Source organism: Suncus etruscus, chromosome 2 (assembly GCF_024139225.1).
Source record: "Suncus etruscus isolate mSunEtr1 chromosome 2, mSunEtr1.pri.cur, whole genome shotgun sequence".
NCBI classification, from domain to species: Eukaryota; Metazoa; Chordata; class Mammalia; order Eulipotyphla; family Soricidae; genus Suncus; species Suncus etruscus.
This window is the reverse complement of record NC_064849.1, coordinates 164,320,832-164,330,750: the sequence shown is the minus strand read 5'-3', so window position 1 is coordinate 164,330,750 and position 9,919 is coordinate 164,320,832.

Sequence of the window (9,919 nt, the reverse complement as noted above, 5' to 3'; positions counted from 1 at the left end):
GCAGGAGGAGAGATATCTTTGGAGCCAGGGAAATAAAACCACTGTTTTACATAAATTTGTTTCTGGTCTTTCCATGAAGTTACTCCAGATCACTGAGATGTAAGTTCTGTCATGAAACCTGACTCCTGTGGGTAAGAGGAAACTTGATCAAGAAGCACTCTAGGAGTTCTCCTCTCTCTCTCTCTCTCTCTCTCTCTCTCTCTCTCTCTCTTCTTCTTCTTCTTCTTCTTCTTCTTCTTCTTCTTCTTCTTCTTCTTCTTCTTCTTCTTCTTCTTCTTCTTCTTCTTCTCTTTCTGTCTCTCAATCTTTTTCTTTGTGAAATCATCCAGAGAGCTGCCCTTGCTTCCTTCTTGTTCTCTTCCTTCTTTGTGTATCTGTTTATCCACCTTGACTTATGACATACTCATGACTGAATTTTTTAAATATGTTTTATTTAAACACCTTGATTACATACATGATTGTGTTTCGGTTTCAGTCATGTAAAGAACACCACCCATCACCAGTGCAACATTCCCATCACCAATGTCCCAAATCTCCCTCCTCCCCACCCGACCCCCGCCTGTACTCTAAACAGGCTCTCCATTTCCCTCATACATTCTCATTATTAGGACAGTTTAAAATGTAGTTATTTCTCTAACTAAACTCATCACTCTTTGTGGTGAGCATCCTGAGGAGAGCTGAAACTTCCAGCTCTTTTCTCTTTTGTGTCTGAAAATTATTATTGCAAGAATGTCTTTCATTTTTCTTAAAACCCATAGATGACTGAGACCATTCTGCGTTTCTCTCTCTCTCTCTCTCTCTCTCTGACTTATTTTACTCAGCATAATAGATTCCGTGTACATCCATGTATAGGAAAATTTCATGACTTCATCTCTCCTGACAGCTGCATAATATTCCATTGTGTATATGTACCACAGTTTCTTTAGCCATTCGTCTGTTGAAGGGCATCTGGGTTGTTTCCAGAGTCTTGCTATGGTAAATAGTGCTGCAATGAATATAGGTGTAAGGAAGGGGTTTTTGTATTGTATTTTTGTGTTCCTAGGGTATATTCCTAGGAGTGGTATAGCTGGATCGTATGGGAGCTCGATGTTTTTTCTTTTTCAAGCTTACAAATTTATATGTATTGGGGAGGTGGACTATTACATGTATTAACAAGAGGGTGGAACACTCCCAGCAGTGCTCAGGAGCCATTCCTGGTTCTGTTCTGTGCTCAGGGGTGAAGAGGAAATGCTCAAAGGACTTTCAAAGAACATAATCAATGTTGGCTACATTGCAAATCCAGTGTCTTAACCCTTTCTAATCTCTATGGCGCTCTTTATGTACTTAAGGTTTTTTTTTAATTTTTAATATTATACAAAGCATGTGTCATAGATCTTCTATTTGGGGTGAAGAGATGGATATTTAGATATTTTGAGTTACTTATCTAAATTCATGTACATTGGATGACAGGATGAGGATGATAGATTATTCCTTTTCAAACCATCTGGTAAAAATAAATTCACAATATATCTCCTCACTATTTTCATGTCATAGCTGCAAGCTTAAGTCCTACAATGTACATATTTACTTCAAATTCAGAGTTTCTCTTCTAAACAGCTCCATCATTTATTTGATTGTTCGCTCTTGAAACAGATCCTCCACCCACTACCACCAACACGTATACCTTGTGCCTTGAATTGTATTCTAGAAAAGTAGACCAATAACCTCAATTTCCCAACTTATCACAGTGTTTGGATATGGTCACATGTGTTTGGAGAACTTGGACAGACATGAGCCAATATTTCCATACAGTTTAACAATCCTATATTTGTTGTGAATTAGGAAAGTGGCTCAAATGGCAGAGTACATACCTCACATACAAATGCCTGTGTACAGGCTTTGATTCAATCTCTGATACCACATGCCCCCTCCAGCAGAATTATACCATCACTATGAAATATAGCCCTGGTAGTGTCCAGAAAAAAAAGCATTAAATATGTGAGAGAGTATCCAGACTTGGCAAGAGCTAGTACCAAACTCAAGATCTCAAATGACGGAGACCCTCTGAATTGCTATGTAATGAAATGATTTTTTTCCCTTTTTTTCTTTATTTAAACATCTTGATTACATATATGATTGTGATTAGGTTTCAGTCATGGAAAGACCACCCCCCTACACCAGTGCAACCTTCCCACCACCAATGTTCCAAATCTCCCTCCATCCCACCCCACCCCCACCTGTACTCCAGACAGGCTTTCCAGTTCCCTCATTCATTCACATGATTATGGTAATTCTCTGTGTAGTTATCTCTATAACTGCACTCACCACTCTTTGTGGTGAGCTTCATGAAGTGAGCTGGAAGTTCCAGCCCTCCTCTCATTGTCTCTGAGGATTGTTGCAAAGATGACTTTTATTTTTCTTAAAACCCATAGATGAGTGAGACTATTCTGTGTCTCTCTCTCTCTCCCTCTGACTTATTTCACTCAGCATGATAGATTCCATGTACATCCATGTATAGAAAAATTTCATGACTTCATCTCTCCTGATGGCTGCATAATATTCCATTGTGTATATGTACGACTTTTTTTTTTGTTTGTTTTTCGGCCACACCCGGCATTGCTCAGGGGTTACTCCTGGCTGTCTGCTCAGAAATAGCTCCTGGCAGGCACGGGGGACCATATGGGACACTGGGATTCTAACCAACCACCTATCACAATCTTGTTAATTTTTTCAAAGGACCAACTTCTACTTTCCTTGATCTTTCAGATTGTTTTTTGATTTTCCACTTTATTGATTTCTGCTTTCAGCTTTGTTATTTCCTTCTGTCTCACTATTTTTGGTTTCTTTTGTTGGTCATTTTCTAATTTTGTGAGCTGCGTCATTAAGTTATTCAGGTATGCCCCTTCTTTCTTCCTGATGTGTGCTTGTAAAGCTATAAATTTTACTGTCAGGACCGCTTTTGCTGTGTCCCATAAATTCTAGCAGTTTGTGTCTTCATTACAATTTGTTTCCAGGAAAGTTTTTATTCCCTTTTTGATTTCACCTCAGACCCACTTGTTGTTCAGTAGCAGGCTGTTTAATTTCCAATTGTTAAAGTTTTTCTTCTGTGTTCCTTTGTAGTTCACTTCTAATTTCAGAGCCTTGTGGTCAGCAAAGGTAGCCTGAAAGATTTCTATCCTCTTGATTATATGGAGGTATGTTTTATGTGTCAACATGTAGTCTATCCTGGAGAATGACCCATGTACATTGGAGAATAATGTGTATCCAGTTTTTTTTTTTGGGATGGAGTGTCCTATATATATTCTAGGAATATATATATATATATATATATATATATATATATATATATACTAGTCCTCTTTATTCCATTACTCTTTTCAGGGCTAGTATGTTTTTGTTGGGTTTCAGTCTGGTTGACCTATCAAGTGTTGATAGGGCTGTGTTGAGGTCTCCCACAATTATTGTGTTATTATTGATTTCTTCTTTCATATTTGTCAGTAAACGTATTAATTTGCTGGTCTCTCATTGGGTGCATATATGTTTAATAGTCTGATTTCTTCCTGTTGCACATATCCCTTGATTAGTACATATTGACCATCTTTGTCCCTTACCACTTTTCTGAGTATAAAGTTGGTATCATCATATATTATTATGGCCACCCCAGCTTTTTTGAGGGTGTTGTTTGCTTGGATGATTTTCCTCCAACCTTTGATTTTGAGTCTATGTTTGTTCTGACTATTCAGATGTGTTTCTTGTAGGCAGCAGAAGGTTGGATTCATCTTTTTGACCCATTTTGCCATTCTGTGTCTTTTAATTGGTGAATTTAGTCCATTGACATTGAGCGAGATGATTGTCGTAGGATTTAATGTCATCTTTGTAGATAAGTTTGCTGTGTTTGTTGGTCTCTCTTGTCTTAGAGTAGACCTGTCAGTTTTTCCTTTAAGGCTGGTTTATCATCTGTGAAATTTCTGAGCTGTTGTTTATCCATGAAGCTGTGTATTCTTCCTTCAAACCTGAACGTGAGTGGGGCTGGGTGCCGTATTCTCGCTGAGGCATTCATTTCATTCAGTCTTGTCACAATATCCCACCATTGTCTTCTGGCCTTGAGAATTTCTTGTGACATGTCTGCTGTAAGTCTTAGGGATGCCCCTTTCAATGTAATTTCCCTTTTTGATTTTGCTGCTTTCAGTATTCTATCTCTATCTGTGGGATTTGTCATTGTAACGAGGACGTATCATGGGGTGTTTTTCTTTGGGTCTCTTTTAGCTGGTACTCTTCGGGCATGCAGGATTTGATTGCATGTAGTCTTTAACTCTGGGAGTATCTCTTTGATGATTCTTCCTAGATATCTGCTACCTGGGTCTCTGGGACTCCAATGATTCTTATGTTGTTTCTGTTGAGTTTATCAAAGACTTCTATTTTCATCTGTTCTCATTCCTTGAGTACTTTTCCCATTGCCTGTTCATTTGTCTTAAGGTTCTTTTCCAATTTCTACTGTTGTGTTGAGTTTTTCTGCATCACATCTTTCAGTACTCCGATTCTCTCCTCAGCTGCTGTTACCCTGCTGGCGAGGCCATCCATTGAGGTTTTCAGTTGAGCTACTGTTTTTTTCAGATCTGTTATTTAAGTTTGGAGTTTTCTTATTTCTGTCTTTGTGTTCTGTTCAGATCGATCTATGCTTTCTTTGAGTTCTTCAACATCTTCCATATTGCTATTTTAAGTTCCTTATCCAAGAGGTTAATCAGGTGGTTGGAATTTATTAGATCATCTGAGCTTTCGTCTTCATTCTCTGTGCATGGTGTTTGCCTGTGAGGTTTCCCCATTGTCATGCTTGTAGTGTGGTTTTTCCTGCGTGTTGTGGTGGGGTTCATTGGTTAGAAATAGTGCGCTGCCATGAAGCAAAGAGCCGTGCTCTTCTGGGGCCTCTAGGTGACAGTTTTTTGGGGGTGCACTCCCTAGGCCTCTGAGGAGACCTTCAGGTATTCAGAAACACAGACAGGCACAGGAGAAGTTTCCCTTGAAAATGAAATGATCTTTACCAGTCTCTGAAATGTTGTCCATTCCTTCTCAAAACTTTTGGGACCATGTTCTCCACTCACTTGTAACTATGGCATGTCTTGTTAATTCACATGTTTTCTTTCTCTCCCCTTGCTTTCCCTTTACTCTTTCCACAAAGGAATTTCTGTTACTTCTGGTAGGAGGCTTGAATTTTTCCTTTGTTTTATTTTCCACTAAGAGTATCCGCAATGTCCACAGTCCTTCCTAGATCACATTCTCACATTTGATTGGTGTCTTCTAGATACAATGTTTTTCCACCAGAACAGCAACATCAGTACTCAGAATTTAACTCACTGGGGCTTGAAATTCAGATATTCCATAGCACTCCAAAACACACCTTTAAAAAATGTCACAACAATGAATTGTTTTTCCAATATTTTAATATTGTGAATGAATTTCATCCCCAATAACCTTTCTTATCATTTTTGGTCTTACTTTGATCTAATTGTTTAAGGTTGTTGTTGTTTTTAACAGTCCACGAGGATGTTTTCTCTGTCTGCTATTCTTTCTTTCTTTTTTTTTTTTTTGTGGTTTTTGGATCACACCCGGCAGTGCTCAGGGGTTATTCCTGGCTCCAGGCTCAGAAATTGCTCCTGGCAGGCACGGGGGACCATATGGGGCACCGGGATTCGAAACGATGACCTCCTGCATGAAAGGCAAACGCCCTACCTCCATGCTATCTCTCCGGCCCCCTCTGCTATTCTTTCAAGCTTAACAGCACTTGATCTTTCATCACACTACAAGTGACATAGGCATAATAGTAGAGTGTCATGGACATTTTTGAGTTAGAGGTACAGTAACTTCATACAACACCACCATAGAGTTTAACATTACTATAAACTAAACAATAATGAAAAAGAATCAAGGGATTGATCTTTCAAAAAACAAAGGAGGTTAGGACACTAGCTATATCTTTGGCTTGCCTAATTCAGATGAATAAATTTTATAATTGTAACTTGGACAGCCTAAAAGCATCCCCTGTCACTTGTCTTTCAAAGTCAAGTATTGAAAGAAACCCTGTCTTATATGCCAGCGATTTAGCGACTGTTGAAAATGCCATTTAAGGAAAGTAAAAAAATGAAAAATCTTTATGAAATGTAATGAAAGTTAATTTCCATAGACACTTTTCAAAATTAACTAGTTGAGACACCTTACAATTTTTGCATAATTCTAAAAATAATTAGATCACAATGTGGATTAATTTCTTGTCACATTTAATTTTTTAGACAGGCTGTTGTTCAGTTGGACACCAAAAATAAAAAAATTCCCAATAACATTACCTTTCCCCCTCTTGTATACTGTCTTTCAAAATTAAGTTTAGGCTTCTTATAACTAAGACTGAACATTAAAAAAGAATGTTCAGGGATAGGATAAATAATATAGTGGGTAGGGTATTTATACTTGCATTTGGTGGACCCAAGGTTCAATTTCTAGCATCTTTATGTTACTTTGAGCACTGCCAGGAGTAATTCCTGAGTACAGGTCCAGGAAAAAGCTCTGGGCATTGCCAGGTATAACCTAAATCCCTTTGTCCAACCCAAATAAAATTTTCAGTCTGTTTCTTTTTTTAAAGTCATTAAATAATAAAAGTGTCGATTGAGAAAGTTTTACATTGACTTCTTACAATATTGGAAGTAATGTTGGATAATTTTATTCCCAGAGCCCCAAATGTGAAGGTTAAACATATCCATAATGCCTATTAACAATACACCTGTTGCTAAAGTCTTTGAGTCCAGAAAGATACAGATTTTGACCACAGCTCTGCCATTCACTCTCTATTGACATTTCCCTCACCCCTCTCAGCCTGGTTTCTCCCTTTCTCTGAAAATGGAAGTTAATAAACCTTCTCCTCAGGACATCATGGTGATGAAATGAAAATCAATGCAGAACACTTATCAGAGGTTAGAGTTCCGTATAAGAAAATTATTCGGAGGAAACCACTTGCTTTCAGGACATGACAAAAATATTGTCCACTTGGAGTCAAATGAAGACTTACAGGTAAGGAAATGGCTTTGAAGTTGAGAAAGTGCACAGGGATCATTTAACCCTAACTCGAAGAAGCTGACATTGAAGAACTTTAGCTTTAAGCTTGTGGTAATTTCATGTCACTGCCCATATTTCCCTGGAACTACGTGACCTTTGAACAGCCACCTGACCTTTAACCTGTTGTGTTGAAACTCTCCCAACAGGATGTTTGTCAGGGGTTGTAGAGTTAAATAATTAATGATGGTGCAACAGAGAGGAGGCCTGTGTGAAAAGTTTATGGGACCTGATGCTTGAGCATCTGTGGAAATATTCAATAGCTTGAATGCTGGGGAGTTCAGCTCTGAGGATAGGCCAGTCCAAGTGGGTGGGCTGCATTAATTCATGGGCTAAAATTTCTCTGAGGAAAGATGGAGGTGAACCAAGAGTAAAGTTAGGAATCTGGGTCTCTGAACCTAAATGGACAAAAGCGCCATAATACACCAATTTCTCTGTCTCCATTTCTTCTGGCTACACTGCTCTTCTCTGACTCCCCTGGAATAAAATTTCAGAATTCAAAAAGTCCAGCCCTACCACTTTGTGGCATTTGGAGAGCTGCATCATGTTTGTGACTCCAGTGACATCCACTGACTCATCTCTAAGTCAGAAGTGGCATTTTTCTATAATTATAGAGCTTGTTAAATTAGATGAATAATACAATCTTCTCAATGAGCATTGTCTAGTACCCAGTGTGTGCCAGTGCAATTTAAGAGTGGGTCAGTCCTAAATTTCTGGACAATCCTCCAGAAAGAAAGGGAATCCAATAAAGAAGCACAAGGCCAAAAAAAGACAATGGGGTGTAAAGAACAACACTATGAGAATATCAACAAAGTTAAGGGGAGTCTTCTTAGAAAACAGAATAACTTGACAGACATATGAAGAAGCCATCTGCCCAACCTGACATACCTGGCACCCTACCACGAGTCCTTCTGCATGCCCTCTTTTTATTTTCTTATTATCTGCACCCTGTCTGTTCTAGACTTTTGTCAACTAGCCTTTAGAAATGCTTAACCTCTAAGAAGTGTTTTGATCAGACTCCTGCAGTCATCAGGTGAAAGATTCCTTTGTGTCAGAGATACCTATGCATTTCCAGGAAGACATAGAGCCACTTTGGAGAATGGTTTTGGTATTCAGGGATGAATCCTTAATAGTGGGAGGATTTATCTAGGAGAGATTTAAACCTTTAATCCTTTCTATGTGAATTGAACAGGAAAGTAGAAGGGCTCATCAGATGAGTACCGAGTCTACCATTTCAAACTTATTCTCTGGTAACCTCACTCTGTCCAAAAGCTTTACTTTATTTCACACTTATATGCCTCTTCTTATTGTAGGAGTCTCTGCTCCAGCCTTATTAGGCTCTGTGAATACACTCACTGCTTCTACACCTCCTCCTTCCTCATCTCTCTCCTTATGGTTAGAATTGCCTCTGAACATATCTTCAGTCCTTTTTCCCCAAAGCAAAATTGACCACTTCATCTTTAACTTCTACTGTATCTTTGCTTGTCTGGAAACCTTACCATCTCAGAGGTTAATCAAGGCCAGGAGATACTACTGCCTTGGATTCCATGTTACTAGAGCATAGTGGAATTCAATTCCTGTATTAATTTTGGAATTCCCTTAATTCTGGCTGAAGAGTTAGTACAATGTGTAGGATACTTACCTTAAATCTCCTCAACATGCTGCATTTTAAGACCCTTGCAAACAGATTCTAAGTTTTATAAAAAATAAACTAAATTATTTAGAAAAAAAATACCCTTCCCATAATACTTTTTATTAATAGTTCAAACTTCTAATTCTTGCATGTCTTATCTTATCCTAAATCGTACCCTCGTTCAAACTCTGAATATATTTGTAAAATTTACTAATAATGAGCCTGAGAGACAGCATAGAGGTAGGGCATTTGCCTTGCATGCAGAAGGACAGTGGTTCAAATCCCAGCATTCCATATGGTCCCCCAAGCCTGCCAGGAGCAATTTCTGAGCATGAACCAGGAGTAACCCCTGAGTGCTATCAGGTGTGATTCCCCCCAAAATTGACTAATAATGCCTTTCATCCTACAGTTATTTGTCCCCCAGTGATTCTCTAATATGTAATTTATACATTGAGGTATTAGAGAGCCCCTCAGATACTTTTAATATTTAACTCACTCTTGGATGAATTCTGGGAATTTTTCTGGGTCAGTCACTTGGCCCCCATACTGTCTAGTTGTCTTCCAATCTTCCATCCCCCATGAGTTGAGTGACAGCTTGTTTCAATGGTCAAGACCAATAACTACCCACCCCCCCTTGAGCCCATGTCCCACACAAGTCAATCTCTGAATCACTGCAGTGGGCCTTGCCAGAGTGGTGGCCACTTCTGGGTGGAAGGTGGAGAGGGGAAGAGAAGGTGGAAGGGAAGAGAAGAGAGAGATAGAGCTCCCAGCTGCATGACTGTCAGGGGCTTCTGGTGGGGAAATCTGATGGAGTCAGGAGGTGAGAGGAGGACCAGCTGCTTAGTAGCTATTTATAAGACTGTCATATGGGAAAATATGTCTGGCCAGCAGAAGCAAAGGGGGGGTGTTGGACTGAACTGGCTCCTTATTTAGCTTTCTGACACACACACACACACACACACACACACACACACACACACACACACACACACACACACACACACACACAGCCTAACTGTGAGAATCTACTCTGTGTGGAGACACCTGGTCAAATCTGCCTCAGTCGGATGGTGGGAGAGAATGTTGACATTTCTCAATGGAACTGAAAAGTGGCAGTGCAATGGAATTTTCAGCAGGAACAATAAACTTTTCTTCTACCTTCTTTCCCTTCCTTACGCAATCTCTGAGGGCTCTCTTCAACCCAGCTTC